At 42.5% G+C, this 9,314-nt stretch overlaps 1 long non-coding RNA gene across 1 annotated transcript; it reads left to right on the forward strand.

Annotated features, from left to right (window-relative positions):
• Positions 1-1,781: 1,781 nt before the first annotated feature.
• Positions 1,782-5,000, forward strand: LOC104278362. The gene is made up of 2 exons (XR_717856.1): positions 1,782-1,898; positions 4,166-5,000. It is a non-coding gene; the product is annotated as an uncharacterized LOC104278362 (long non-coding RNA).
• Positions 5,001-9,314: the final 4,314 nt, after the last annotated feature.

Below are 9,314 nucleotides of genomic sequence, written 5' to 3' on the forward strand. Positions count from 1 at the left end.
TCAGCCTTCTAGTGTGGCTTCCTAATGAGATGAAACACACTGATGCCATTAGCCAAGGGTTTTTAGTCCTTAGATTCCAGAAGTGCTGCTGAAGGATCTGAAAAACACAAGTTCAAACATACAGTACAGAGGCTGATGCTTGTGATGTTTCTAATAGAGGACTATCCCCTCTGGAAAACTTCAGTGCATCCACAGATCAGGGAAGGAAATTGAAAATCATAGCACCAAACCCATCAGGCACACAGAACAATTGTCCCCTCTATTTATCTGTCGGTACACAAACAACTTGATCTGTATCAGTCCACTCGGAGAGGTGGTTTAATTCTACAGTTGTAGAATCCCAAAGTAACATGACATGTAAACTGTTTTCTGGATTTGATTGGGGAAATTGTCTCATTTCTGCGTACTGTCATGAGTGTTATGTTGACTATTTAAATCAGACTGGCGAGTATGGACAAAGAGGAAGTAAAGTCCTTTTACAATGCAAAAGCACTAGCAGAGTCACAGACCGGTTGAGGTTGGCAGGCACCTCTGGAGGTCATGTGGTCCAACCCTTCTGCTCACGCAGATTGTCTCCAGGGATGGAGGCTTCACAGCCTCACTGGGAAACCTTTGCCAGTGATAGGTCACCCTCAGTAAAATAGCCTTTCCCGATGTTCGGAGAGAGCCTCCTGTGTTTCAGGTTGTACCCACTGTCTCTGATCCTGTCACTGGACATCACTGGAAAATACCCAGTTCCTTCTTTACTCCCCCATCAGAATTTTATACACATGGATAAAATCCCCCTGAGCCTTCTCTTTTCCAGGCTGAACAATCTGAGATCTCTCAGCCTGTCCTCATAAGAGAGATGCTCCAGTCTGCTCCAGTCTACTCCAGTCCATCATCGTAGTAGCTGTTCATTTTATTCTCTCCAGTATGTCCATGTCTGTCTTGTACAGGGGAGCCCAGAACTGGACTTAGCGCTTCACATATATCTCACCAGTGCTGAGTAGAGAGAGAAGATCATCTCCCTGTACCTGCTGGCAGCACTTCTCTTAACGTGGCCCAGGGTACTGTTTGCCTTCTTTATGGCACAGGCACGTTTCTGGCTTACATTCAACCTGATGTCCACCAGGACCTGCATGTCCTTGCCTGCCAAGCTGCTTTTCAGCTGGTTGGCCCCCAGCATGTGCTGGTGCCTGTGGTTGTTGCACCCCAAGTGCAGGACTTTGCATTTCTCCATGTTGAACTTCATGAGGTTCCTGTCAGCTCTCTTCTCCAGCTACCTTCAGATCCCTCTGGATGGCAGCACAGCCCTCTAGTGTATCACCAACTCAGTATTGACCCACTAATTACCGGCCTCCAACTAGATTTTATGTCACTGATCACCACCCTCAGGGCCCAGCCACACAGCCAGTTTTCAGTCCACCTCACTGTCTGCTCATCTGGTGCTCAGTTAGGATGTTTCAGGTGACAGTGTCAAAAAAATTCTCTGAAGTCAGGGTAGATGGTATCCACTGCTCTACCCTTGACTACTGAGGCAGTCATTTCGTTGCTGAAGGTGGTTAGACTGGTCAAGCATAACCTCTTCCTGTAAATTTGTGTTGAAGGCTTTGTGAAATGCTCTGTGAAACCATATTTCTGTGGGACAGCTGGTTCACCCAGCTGCTACCTGCAGTGTAGCCGTGTCTGTGGAATTCATTTCGGTGGTAGAATTATGAAGCAGAAAGACTTAATGTGCTGGTAGATAGGAAAGATGCAAATGCAAAGCATAGTGAATTGCTCATGATAATGCACAGTCTCTTTTTTTAATAGGCAGCGGAAGTGAAATCCAGTTTCTCTCAGAAGCGCAGGATGACCCTCAGAAACGAAAACCTGACATCAGAAAAGCCAAGTTGTTGCTTGGCTGGGAACCTGTGGTATGTAAAGCTGTATTACTGTTACATGCAAAAACACAAGGAGGCCAGGAGTGATGGGGAGGACCACATGGTAGTGATACATTGCAGTTACACCATCTCCAGGACAGTTGCTCAAGAGGTTGTCTCTCCTGTGTTGCCTCAGCTCACAAGAACTATTGGGTCAGACTGTATGGCCTGTGCCATGTAGAAGAGCATATTAGCAATGTTATTCATAATAGACTTAAGTAGAGAAAAAATACCCACATTTTTAGGATAGACATTTTAACTTTTTCAAATGCGTATCATGGAGTAGCTACCTTTCTGTAAGTCCAGCGAATCCTCTAAAATATGTGATATATAGTTATGGGAGCTAATGTGTTTGCTGCGATCCTCATTCCTGTTTTGCTGTGGTAACATACCTTCTGGGGGGAAAAAATTGCTTTTATATTCCTAAGATATTTTTAGATTATCTATAACATCATTTGTTTGGATTAATAGAGAGAAATAGGAGCACCAGAAAAGTGTTTTGGCTTTCAGAGTTTGTTCAAAGGGAAATATGTGAAATTCAGGCAAAACAGAAGCTAACCAGAGAGAGATTACACATTTTGATTTCCTGGTTTGGGTTTTTTCTTTTTTTATTCTGGTGGACTGAAGTAAACCAGACTGAAGTAAACCTTATTCTGGACTGTGGGTATTGTATGCAGAGATGTTCAGAGCCTGCTCTGTGTAGATAAGCTCAAAATTCTGAGTTAGTCTAACACCTCACCACCCACAATAATCTGTGCACCTGTAAAGCTTTGTTACCAGCTGTTTGAGGTGATACTGAGATTATGTTTGTTCTGCACAGCTGATACACAAGAAATGCAGAATGCCTGTGGTTGCTGGTTTTCTCCTTTTTCAATCTTTTTGTTGAAGTTAACTGTGCAAGTGTATAGCCAGGCATCACTAATGATGAGAGCTGGGTGATTTGGGGAGATCTGTTTAATCCTAGAACGGGAGTGACTTCCTTAGCCAGCTCCAGCTTCTAGCCAGCACAGTGGTTAGTAGGCTTTTTTAGATTTGCAGACAAAAAGCCTTCCAGGAGACCTGTGAACCTATCTAGTAAATGTGTGCCTAATAACAGAAAAAAGATAGCTCCAGACCCTTCTGAAAGGATTCACAGAGGCACCGAGTAGTCATAGAATCATCGAGTGATAGAATACATTGGGCTGGAAAGGACCTTTAAAGGTCATCTAGTCCAGCCCCCCTGCAGAGAGCAGGGACACCTTTAACTAGATCAGGTTGCTCAGAGCCCCATCAAGCCTGACCTTGAATGTCTCCAGAGATGGAGCCTCCACCACCTCTCTGGGCAACATCTTCCAGTGTTTCACCATCCTCAGAGTAAAGAACTTCTTCACAATGTCTATTCAAAACCTCCCCTCCTCCTGTAGCTACACATCCTGTAAACAGCCTTTCCCTAGCTTTCTTGTATGCCCCCTTCAGGGTAGCACAAGGACAATGGCAAGTGTTACGATCATAAAAGGTTTAAACCAGTTCCCTTCTATGCTTCAGTGCATGGTCAGTACCAAAAGTGCTCTGAAGAAGCAGCACAGTGTGGGTATGTTGAGGCGAGTTGGTTTTGTGCTGCTATTTTATCCTCCTGCACTGATGGTGGTATCAGCGAGCATGCCAGAGCATATGGCTCCCGAGAAAAGTGGGTGCTATTGTTCCCATCTACAAATCAGTGTTTAAATACAGGAATAGAATATGAAGAATTAAAATTACTTGTGTAGGATTTAAGAATGTCAAATGAGATACTGGGTGGTAATTTGTATCCTTTATCAGTGGAGCACTGGAGAAATAAAAACTAAAAAAAACCCCAACCAACGACCCACTACCACCTTTCTGTGGTGTACACCATTCTGTGAGATTTTGTGAAAGATCTTTAACCATTAAAAACACAAGGGGCTTAAATTTCTGTACGTTTATCTCTTTCAGTGTATTATGAATTGCAAGTAGAATTATGTAAGTCTGTTTTGACACTAAACAGACTAATTTTAACTATCTGATGGGATTTAAATTTGGTGGTTTTTTTCACTTACTGCATCAGAAAATACATCTGATGTTTAAAAGCTAATACGCGTTAGCAGTGCAGGGATGTAACCAGTGTGTGGTGCTGTTAGTACTTACATTGGCTAAGAGTGAGACTTCCTAGCAGTCTTTTGATAGATGTATTAAAAAAATACTGTTGTGAAAAGAGCTGATGTGAACTTAGAGTGATATTATTCTCTCCTCCCTTTTGGGAACAGGTTCCACTGGAGGAAGGTTTGAATAAAGCAATTCATTACTTCCGTAAAGAACTTGAGTATCAGGCGAACAATCAATATATTCCCAAGCCAAAACCTGCAAGGATGAAAAAAGGAAGAACAAGACATAACTGAAGACTATTAGTTGGACAGGAAATTCCCTGCTTGTCATTTGACGGATGTAATTTTTTTTTCTTGTTTTTTGAGAGAGAGACTTTGAAACAGGTATCATATGAAGAACAAACTGGAATTTCATTCTGAAGCTTGCTTTAAAGAAGTGGACGTGCCTAAAAATAACAAACAAATATTCCCCTTCCCCTGCAAATCTTGCCTTGCACTTTTTAAATCTGTCTTTTTATGTAAAATAGAGTAGAAGCATCTTTTAGTATCTTCAAGTTTTATATCTTGCTGTGAGATCATTTTGTTGTGACTGTCCTTGACAGTTTTATTTACTGGTTTCTTTGTGAAGCTGAAGATAAACACAAACGGGATGGAAAATGCCAATTTATTTATAAAATGGGTACTATAAAATATGAGATGTTCTGCTATGCATAAGAAAAAAGCTAGTGGTATTGTCAGATGAGAGACACTGACATATAAGTATAGAGGAGTTTAAAAGAATTCTGTATGAGAGCTTTATGTATTCTTTAAAGGAGAGATTTTTTCAGAGGTTTAGTTTTAGTTGTACACTTGAATTTGAGATATTTTCATTGATTACCATGGATAAGGATATTTTGAATCACTACTGTGTCGTGCATACTCTGGGAATAAAGTTAATGTATTATTGGTTACAGTGGTTGAATATGCTATTTTAATAAAATATTGAAACTTCTATTTACTAGTTTCAGGGTTTCACTGTGGGCATTTCTCTAACAGAACACATCTGCGCATTTATTGTGTATTATTTGGAAAGTAACAGTCTGTAAATAATTGACTCAGTTAATAACATTCATCTTTCATTTCTTACCTCTTAACAGGTATATAGAAAAGGCTACAGGATATCTGTTGAAATTCATCAAACAAAACCATCATGTTTTATTCCAGTAGGAGTAGTTGATAGTGATTCTGGAGTATAAGCTGTTCTTTAAACCATGGAGTCTAACTTCAGCCTCCCTAACGGAGGAAATATTTTTATTTTAAGCAGTTATTGAATTGCCAGTAAATACTTACTCAACTTTGTTAACTGTGCCTGTCATCTTCACAAAAAAGCAAACAAACCACCAAACAGAAAAAAAAAATCCAATTCCCTTTATTTCCAACAGTTTTAACACCTAAGAGTGGACACCTAGGATTTGGCAGAGAATTTTTAAAAGATGCCGCCCAAAATGGAAAATCTTGAATCTCATCAAGTGAAGAGACTTGACCGTATCTCATTAAAGCTTGATGTTTTCTTAGCTTTCAAGTATCTTTAGATTGATGAGCGTAGTGGGAGTTACCTGTGTGTGCATGTGTGTGTATGCGTGTTCCTTGCCTGGACCACATCTGCAGCGATGCTTTTAAGACAAAACCATTTCTTCCCCACTCATGTGCACAGGTTTATTCCAGTGGAAATCTGCCACAGGACTAAGGTGGGGAGCCAGGGAGCATTTTCCTGTCTGGACTCGGAGGTAGAATTTAGGTATTATGCATCGCCTCCGTCTTTTTACGGCTGAGCGGCTTGAGGTCTGCTCTTTTGTTTGAAGCCTTTTTCCTAGGACTCATTCTGGGCATTTATTACATATTTAATTGTCTGAAAAGTACACCGTGCTGTGCATGCTCCAAATGTGCCTGGAACCTATCGTTACCTATAGATTTGCAAAGCGCAACCTCTCTCTGTACTCAAACCCGCAGCTGGATGTATGTGAAAGTAGTGCCCGCTTTAATAGCTCTGTGGTGAGAAATGTTAATCAGCTCCCAGCACAATGTGTTGAACCCTTGAGTTCTAGATTATATTTGGGGGAAGGTGCTCTTTCTCCTTATATTTTACTCTTCATGCACATTGTGCCATTGGATGCCAAAGTATTTGTGGAGAGGGTGGTGCACAAGGGTGCAACCCTAGTCCAGCATTTAGAGCAGCTGTTGAGAATAAATGGGAGCTGCGGGTACCAGCTGTTACTTCCAGGGCTGTTTTTCATTTAATCCAATGACTTCAGTACAAAATACGTGAACCATACTGGAACAAGCAAGCTTCTGAAGACTAGCACAAAATGTGCATTTTCCAGAAAAAGAAGAAAAAAAAATCCCTCGGGAAGACTGAACGTTTGGGTATTACAGATAAGAGTTTAAAAGCTTTTTAGGTTATATCACAGCCTGACTTCCTTCATAAAAGGAGCAAATCAGAGAGAGGGCAAGTGCAGCTGGTACCAGTACAGCCCATCCGTGAGAATGTGGCATGCCACCCGCTGGGCCTGGGTGACAGCCTGTGTTGATTTGCTGCTTTCCTTATACAGTTTCTAGCTTTTGCTTCAGAGGCTCCTGGTTCAGTTCCTGTATTCTTTCTAGTGTCTTCCAGAAACAGCAGCTGAGGCAGCTGTTGCCCTTCATGTTTGAAGCCTGTAACTTGCTGCCTGGCTGATGCGAAAGGCAGGAATCATGGGTGTAAAAAGTCTGCTGAACATCTGGGATAATCTCAGGTTTGGTTGGTTTGAACCAAGGCTTTGAGAAGGCACATGTTGGTGTGCTGTGCTCCCATTGGGGATTACATCTTGGTGGGAGAAGGAGGCATGGAGGTTGCAGGGAACCACAGGTAAGAAGCAGCTGCTGCTTTTCCAGAGGAGCCACTTTTGATGGAGGGCAGTGCAATACAGCACTGAAAGCTTGGAAACACGGGACCTGGGAGTAAATGAAGCCAAGACATGGTCTCACTTCCACGCCTGAACACAATGTACTGTAAAAAATTTTTCAAGAAGTTTGAGAATTGGGGTTTTTTTGTTGTCACCTGGTCAGGCAGGCAAGCTAAAGCTGACATAACCGGACTTGAGGTGCTTGGTCACAGTGATCTGCAAGAATGGGCAGCTCAGCTGGCATTAGATGTGAGTCCTCCTCTCTCAGCAGGGAGGTTGAAGCGCAGCAGAGGTCTGTGGTAAACTTGCCAGTGAGATCAGCCTTGTAGAAGAGATGTGCAAGGTATCCACTGCTGTGGATTCCTTGAACCTCACAAGGAGGATCAGTCTTCCTGCCAGAAGTTGCCACGGTTTAAGGTCCCCAGTGGGATTTTATTATTTTTTTAAACATGATGTACTTTTGCTTAATTTCTATACAAAGGCTACTCAGAAGCATTGTAAACCACGTTGCTGGTCTACAGACAAGTGACAATGGGACTTGCAGAACTAATTTATCTTCAGTAGTTCCAGGAATGTATTGTCTAGAGAAGCCTTTTGTCTATCTTTAGGTTAGACTTTTCGTTATGTGAGGAAATAATGATCTGACAGTCTTCCTCTGTGTAGGGTGTTTGCAGCTTATCTTAACCTACTTAGGTTCGAATAGGTTTAGTTGCCAGTAAGCTCGCCACCCTCTGGGCGTTTATGAATGTCTCTGTCATCTATTTTTTCAATAAATTTTTGAAAATGTAATATAATTGAAAAAAGAATTGCCTTGTCAGATAGGTTTGGAACTGTGTTTCAGCGTGGAGAGAAAGAGGCAAGGGAGGGGGGAATACAGAAACAGGATTGCATAAATTCCTTACCCTTGGATAAGAGGCTACAAAGAGTGAAACAGAGCTTTGATTAGCGTGGTGGATTGAGCTGGTCTGCAGGCTTCTGTGAGTATTGAGCTTAATGCTCAGAGCTCCATCAAGCCTGACTTTGAATGTCTCCAGGGATGGAGACTCCACCACCTCTCTGGGCAACCTGTTCCAGTGTTGCACCATCCTCACTATAAAAATATCTTCCTTGTATCTAGTCTAAATCTACCTTATTTTAGTTTAAAACCATTGCCCCTTGCCCTGTCGCAACAGGCCTTGCTATAAACATTGCTTCCATCTTTCTTATAGGCTCCCTTTAAATACTGAAAGGCTGCAATAAGGTCTCCTCAGGCTGTAATAAGGTCCGTCCACCTTTGTCCACCTTGTATTGTTGCCATTTACAGGCTGGAACAAACAACAAACAGGTTCACTTTTGCTATGTTTTCCCTACTTTCTGACATGCTCTTCATCAAGGAGGGGGATCCCCTGCCTTGGTCCATGCCATGGCTGAAGCATCTGGAAGGTCTAAAATGTGAAGCCATGGGGAGCTAGAGGGTGACCTTAAGTACTGCAGTCTGGGCTCTGTCTACCCAACTGCAGAGAAAGCTGTTTTGAGTAAAGAAACCTACATCTTCCACCTGGGAAACAGTCCTGGGGTAAAAGTGCCCAATTCCTCATCCCAAATGCACTTGTGTTACAAGTAGGAACTTAAAGAGAATGAAGCCTCCCCGCCCCCAAAGCCACCATATTTAAGGCTGACAATGAAGATACTGGATTTGGAAAGAAAGATCTTTGACTAGATTTTGGGGAGTATATGTGAGTGGCTGTAGGAGCTGCCCTGTCAGTTCGACGGCCGAACTTGCCTGGCCGATACCCGCAGACTGGGGAATGTGGCAGCATTGGATCTTGAAACATGAAGCGCTGGACCATGGCCAAACTGTTCTTGTTCTGCAGGGAGTCACAATGAACAATGGCCGCTCTTCTCTCTTGGTGGAGGGGGTTACGTGATGAAGCGCTCTGTGGTGTCTACACAGCAGAATAGAAAGGCTGGGAGGGAGGTGCGCAGTATTTGTCTGTGTTTTGGGACAGAAATAGTCAAAAGGAAGCGAGCTTTGTAAGCGTAATTAACTTTGGCTCACTCCATGAATATCTAATAAACTTTTTTCTTTTTTTAATAGTCTTCTTCCTTTTGCCCAAATCTGTGATAGCTCACGCTTGCTTTCTTTGTAGCTTACTGCATGTACTTTGTATTTTTGACATATTGCTGTACATCATCGCAACTGCTGCACTTCAAGCAGGCTGCTTTCTCCTCCTCAGAGTTATTGCCTTGTGGTGGGTTCACCCCAGTCAGCAGCTAAATAGAATCATTAAGGTTGGAAATACCTCTAAGATCATCTAATCCAGCTGTTAACCCAACACTACCATAACCACTGAAGTGCCACCCTCACAGACATTCACTCCACCTGCCACGATGGGACAAGGGAGACAGTA

This window comes from Apaloderma vittatum, unplaced genomic scaffold (assembly GCF_000703405.1).
Source record: "Apaloderma vittatum isolate BGI_N311 unplaced genomic scaffold, ASM70340v1 scaffold22080, whole genome shotgun sequence".
In the NCBI taxonomy this organism is placed as follows: domain Eukaryota; kingdom Metazoa; phylum Chordata; class Aves; order Trogoniformes; family Trogonidae; genus Apaloderma; species Apaloderma vittatum.